The sequence below is a fragment of the Oncorhynchus clarkii genome, chromosome 13 (genome assembly GCF_045791955.1).
Source record: "Oncorhynchus clarkii lewisi isolate Uvic-CL-2024 chromosome 13, UVic_Ocla_1.0, whole genome shotgun sequence".
In the NCBI taxonomy this organism is placed as follows: Eukaryota; Metazoa; Chordata; class Actinopteri; order Salmoniformes; family Salmonidae; genus Oncorhynchus; species Oncorhynchus clarkii.
Window position 1 is genome coordinate 28,214,732 of NC_092159.1, and position 6,865 is coordinate 28,221,596.

A 6,865-nucleotide genomic window follows, 5' to 3' on the forward strand; every position below is an offset into this window, starting at 1 on the left:
GTTTTTTAAAAGGGGCTCTGATAGACACTATAGGGGTGTCCACTGGAAGTTGACTAGTAACAACAACTGGGACCTAAAAGACCATGAGACCCACTAAATCTGCCCAAGAAGAGGTAAACAAAAGAAAAACCTACACCAAACATACAGACAGGAAGCAAACCAAAAAGGTGGTGGTTAAAATAATTTATTACAATCAATACCATTCATACTATTACAAAATCATAATTCTCATTCATTCTTAATTAATTCTATTTACAAAAACATCAAACAAAAACAAACCTCAGGGGAGCATCGTCCCTCCCCGTCATACCTAACCAATACCTAACCCTTTCCCTATCTCCCCTTCCCTAATCTATCCCCTTACCAAACTCACTCTAACACTCCCAGCCCTAAACCCCCTTTCCACCTCTCCCGTGCCGCATGCTTCCCCCACTTCCTCTCCTCCCTCTTCATCTTCCCCCTCAAATCACCTTCCACCCTTCTCACTATCCCTTCCACCCCCCAATCTCTCCCTGTCTTGACTAAATTCTGCCTGGCTTCCCACAGTCCCTTTTTAAAGAGACTCATGAGAAGCCACAGCAGAAACCTGTCCCTATCCGTTCCCTTTGCTCTCCCTACGCCTCTCTCTAGCCTAGCCCATGTCAAAACAAAATCACTCCTAACCACACCTAGCATTACCCTTGCCCTTGCCCAGACTTGTCCGGCAAAGCCACAGTCCCAGAAGGCATGGCGCACAGTCTCCTCCCTGCCACAAGAGGATCTTGGACAGGTGGGGGATTGCACCAAACTATACCGGTACAAGATGGCACATACCGGCAAGCACTTATGGAGGCCCAACCAATTCAGGTCCTTGAGCCTGTTGTCCAGGCCCCGCGCCTGCACTCCCTCCCAGACCACTGACGAGATGCCCGCTACAGGCGCAGGACTCCCTGCCTGCCTGACCTCCTCGTACAGGTGCCTGTGGTCTAAACCTACTCGGGCAACTTCAACCTCGGGGTGCGCACGCAGCCACTTGGCCGCATGGCCAAAATGCCATGGCAGCTGTTCCGCCCGAGGACCCGCGTTAGACCACACCATTACGCTTCTCGCCTTATACGAGAAGAACACCCGCAGGAGGTAACCGGACGGGTGTATAACCGGACGAGCAAGCTCCGTCAACAAGAAAGAAACAAAAATGGCGTCCAGCTTGAGGGAGAAATGTGGTACCCCCCTACCTCCCTCCCCGATGGGACAAATCATGCGTGCCCTGGCGACCCACTCGCACCTGCCACTCCACATAAACTGAAACACAAGCCTCACTAGAGGCCTCCTCAGACAAGCCGGCAATGGGTAGATGTATGCCACATACAAAAGAGACGGCAACACATCCACCTTTAGGACCAGGACTTTGCCCATAAAAGACAAATACCTAGCCTTCCACATTGCTAGCTTCCTCTGTACCACTGCGATATGCATGTTCCAGTTTAGCGTCGCTGAGCCGGAGGTCTCAAAATGAACCCCGAGAATCCTCAGGGCCCCTTCACAGAGAGATAACCCCCCAGGCACATCCGTTCTACCGCGCCATCTTCCGAAAAACTTGACGGAAGACTTTGCATGGTTCAGAACCGCTCCCGACGCTCGGGTGAAATCCCCAAAGATGGCAAGGGACCTTGTCAGGCACGAGTCCTTGCACAACAGCAAGGAAGTGTCGTCGGCGTACTGCGTCATCTTAACACGCAGCCCACCGCTTCCAGGGATCAACAAGCCTTCCACCCCTGTGTCTGCCCTAATGGCAGCCCCCAGAGGCTCCATGTACAGAACGAAGAGGAGAGCCGAGAGTGGGCATCCCTGCCTGACCCCAGACGAGAGGTCAAAAACGTCACCTAAGTGACTATTTACACTAACTTGACACCCCGCTCCGACATATAAAGTACGGATCCATCCTATAAACTTCTCCCCAAATCCTAATCTACCTAACACCCTGAATAGAAAAGATCTATTCACGCGATCAAAAGCTTTCGCCTGATCTAGCGCTGCTACCATTAAAGGCAGCCCTCTATCTTCAACCCAAGCGATGGAATCCCTGATCAACTGTAGGTTCCATCTTATAGAGCGGCCCTCTACCCCGCACGTCTGATCCTCGTGGACAACGTAGGGAAGGGCTGTGCGCAACCGGTCTGCTAAAACCTTTGCAAGAATCTTGTAATCTACGCACAGCATGGTCAATGGCCGCCAGTTGCCAAGGTCAGTTGCTTCCCCCTTCTTATAAAGAAGTGACAGCACACCAACAGCCATTGATCCCCCCGGGACCCCCGTCTCAAGGATGGCCTTCAAGACTTCGAGAACCACTGGTCCAAGTATACCCCAAAACTTGAGGTAAAACTCAGCCGGCAGCCCATCCATCCCAGGCACATTCCCTTTTCCCATCCTCCTAAGAGCGCTCTCAACCTCATCTAGTGAGATCTGGGCCTCCATCACGTCTCTAATGTCCTCTGGCAACCGCCGGGACAAGTGTTCTAAAAACACGTTTCCCTGCTCTACATCTATTTCCCTTTCCTTAAATAAACCTTGGAAATGATCAGTTGTTACCTTGACCATTTCCTCTGGTTTACTTACTATACTACCATTTTCTTCCCTAACTCCCTGCATTACCTTCCTACTCTGTCTGGCCCTAACCGACTTAAAGAACATAGCGGAACAAGTCTCATTATGTTCTAGAAAGCCACTATGCGCACGCTCCAGGAAAGCTCGAGCCTTCTGCTCCTGCAGCTCCCTGAGCTGCGCCTTTAGGGCTGCGAATCTCTCCCAGTCAATCGACCCGCCGAGGTTGCCTGCCTCGTACTCGAGTTCAATTAACCTTTGGATACGATCCACCTCCCTCCTTTCCTCCTTTCCTTCTACAATATCCTATTATAAAAGCTCTTATCCTCCCCTTGACTAAATCCCACCACTCTAACACCCCCTCGCACATGGACCGGAGGCCGTCAAGCCTCCGAAAGAAACAAAAAAATGCATCAACGAAAGCCTGCTCCTCCAGTATATCCCGATCTAACTTCCAGTACCCCCTACCGAAGAGGCAGACTGGCGACCCCACCTGCAGGAACACCCCGTCGTGATCCGTGAAGAAAACAGGCAACAGCCGCCCAGACAACTGACCCAAAGACCTGGATACAAAAATGTAGTCGAGCCTCCGCGCAACCCCCCTGGAGTTGCGCCATGTAGGACCGACCATTGCCGGAGTAGTGTGCAGGCCACCATCAACCAGACCATGGCAAGCCATTAGCCCAGAGATGACACCTGCACTGCTATCACCGCCTACCCCTAAATCTATATTAAAGTCTCCTCCTATCACCAAGTGCCTGTTTGTAACACCCAGGGGCGCCAGACAGTCCACCATCTCCCTCCTGTCTGCCGCCACCTGTGGCCCATACACCCCAATTAACCTATATCTAGCTTCTCTAAACTTAACATCTATCCCCAAAACTCTACTCTGCATTATTACAAAAGTGTTCTCTATTTTAACCTCTCTATGCCCACACAAAATCCCTACTCCTGTTGAGTGCACCCCTCCTATGCCCCAAAAAGATTCCCCCTTATCCCACTCCCTCTTAAATCTACACACATCCCCACCATCCCTCAGGTGAACCTCCTGTAAAAAACAGAAATCAAACCCCACACCCTCTAAATAACAAAAAACCGCCCTCCTTTTAACATTATCCCTTAACCCCCTAACATTTAGACTAAAAAAAGAAACAGAACTATTCATTTAATTATTTACAACAAATAAAAAACCCAAAACCCAAAGAAAAACCAGGAGACTCACCCGATGCTCCCCTGGTCCATCTCTACCGGCGGGAACGTCCTCTCCTCTCCTGACGCCCCCCCGTCCTCCATCCCAACCCATGATCCAGGCAGTGTGTTGGGTCCTCCCTCCCCACCCACCATCCCCCCCTCCCTGTTTGCCTCGGGGCTGCATGTAGGGGACCCCATCTCCCCAAACAGGAGTTGGGATCCCTCTAGCAAACAACCCACCGACCCCTCACTGGAGTCATCCACTAAAATGCAAGGGGCTGAGGCAAACCGGGAGGACAAATTACCCTCCCCTCCTCCCCCCCCGCCACTCTCTTAACCCCCCCCTCCCCCTCCACACCCCCCTCCCTCTCACTTCCTGCCAAGCTCCCCCTCTTTATCCCTTTCTTCTTTGGTGAAGGAAGTAGCGGGGAGACACAACGTCCCATCCCCGCTAACTCCTCCACCAAATCCCTCATTTCGACCTCGAGGAAGCCTGGCAGGCTGTCCCCCCACTCCTTCCCCCCACCCACCCCCTCCCCTCCCACCTCCACTCCTCCCTCCTTCTCCGTCACTGTCCCCCTTCACTCTTCCACTCCTTCTCGTACCACTGTCCCCTTCTCCCTCTTCTCTGCTCCTCCACGTTCTTCCACCTTCTTTTTAATCTCTCCTTCTTTTTCCTTCTTTCCATCTTCTCTCCTCTTTCTTTTCGCCTCTTGCTTCTTCCCTTCTTCGTCCTTCTCCGTCCTTTCCCCTGTGCCATCCGTACAATCCGCATGCGTCCTCTCTTTCCTCCCCCCATCCCCCGCTCCCCCCCCCCCAGCTGCGACACGTATGACCTGTGACGAGCCGGGCAATCACGCCACAGGTGTGCTCTTGAGCCACACCCGTGGCAAGCCTTGGGCTCGTCACATTCCTTGGCCTCGTGCTCTTCCGACCCACAAAATCGACACCTCTTGGCACTGCACGAGGCCAGGATATGGCCGTAGGCCATACAACGCCTGCAGAACGGGGGCTGACGGGCATAGTAGAGTGTTCCCCTGTCAGCCCCCAGGGAGAACATCGCCGGAGGATGGAGGTAGCCATCCACACTCTTCGGGGACTCCCTGAGTAACGCCTGGAACACTCTCCTCCCGTTCCAGAAACCCAGGGAGTCCCTGAGGTACCTTGCTGAGGAGACATTGTCCATGTACCTCCCCAGAAAGGCCCTCACCTCTTCATCTTTCACATGCGGATTGTACATAGTTACGGTGACCACCCTGAAGTTGTTCTTCGCCAGGCTGGTCACCGCATAATGGCACAGGGGTCCCGTTTTCTCCGCTTCCTTTGCCATCTTCATTACTTCGTCATGTTTTTCTTCTTTGTGAAACGTCACATCGAAAGCCTTCTCATTCGGGTTCCCTTGAAGGCAGAGCACTTCCTTCACCTCTATCCTGAGGCATCCCATCAAAATGGTCGTTCCAAATGTCTCTCTACTCCACGGCTCAATCTCCTTTTCAGTCCAGGCAAATCGTAAGGTATTTGCCATACCAATCCCCGGAACCGATCTTGTTTGCTTGTATTGATTCATTTAAAAAAATAAGCTCTCTTCAGAAAGAAGCTTCAACCTGAAATGAAAACATCTTTAACCAAAACGGTAGTGCAACTAAAGGTGTTGACTTGTCACATCTATCAAGACAACTGGAGCACTGGGCCAGACACTCTTAAATAGAATCTGGACCAGCTCAGGTGAAACACCTTCCCACTAACGAGATGGACAAGCCAGCACAGGTGTAACACATACTGAATAACGAGGTGACACCAATCAGTGTGTCCTACGTGCTGACGAGCTAGACGTGCTAAAGTCCAACCTCAAAACATAAATGGAAAAAACAAAGCCTGTAACACCTTCCCTCTTAAGACAACAAATATATCCTATATTTTTGTTGGACATGTTTTCTCACCACCAACAGAAAACAACTTCAATTTCACATTATAAATCAACTACAATGCTTCACCTTCAATATAAACATGGTGTCTACTGGCTGTCAACAATTAAAAACAAGAAAAAACACATTTTTAAATAATAATATACAATCGTATCGTTTCTCCTTTTTTCTTTCTATAGAATCCTAGAACTCACTAGCTTCTAGAACTCTCGTCCCCTTGGAACGAGCCCAAACACAACTCAACTCCAATACGGAAAAACTTGCAGTCAAAATAAATTGTGATCCATGGCAACGCACTGGCTTAACGCAAAACACAAATATTTTTGACTGCCCACCCTTGAGACAATCAGCAACCAAGTTGTCCTTACCACAGACATGTCTGATTTCAAGAGGAAACTCCTGCAATATCCGTAGTAACTTTCAACCTCACTGTGGAGCTTCTCTCTCTTTTCAGGGTTCACTAGATAGGCATGTTGTTGGATCGGGGCCCAGTCCCCAATGTCATGCTCTAGTACATTTGGGTTGGCACATCTGAGAATGAACCCTGATATTCTAAAAGCAGGCCAACAATATCAATATAATTGTACCCAAAATATTGTCAGTTGGTTACATAAATAATTATGATTACTAAATGTTACATGAATTGTGAATATTAAATATTTGGTTGCATAGTCTGATTTTCAACGTCTTTGCAATGACATTTTGCTAGGTGAGATATCCCCAATGTCAAAACACGTGTCTAAATCAATAACCAATAGGCAGAAACAGTTTGGGATAAATTGAAAACTTAAACATAACATGTGCTATATACACAAACACCTGCCACAATAATCATATTACTTGTATTTTTTTAATAAACAAGCAGCTTATAAACTGCACAAGCACCAAAAACGCTGTTGTTTTGACAAGTAGCAATAACACACTGATATCAATTATGGGGGAAATCAGGTTGTGCTGTTGAAACTAACACAACTAAAAAAACACATGGAAACGGGAGATATCTTTTACCTCACTGGTTAGAGGACAACCTGCAGAAGACAGTCGACTACATTTTGGAGTGATGCATTTAAATGTAGGGGTCGCTAAACAAAGGAACGCAACACTTATTTGTCATCACTCATCAATATCATGTTGAAATCAATTGCGCGAGAGGAGGAAGATGAGGTTGC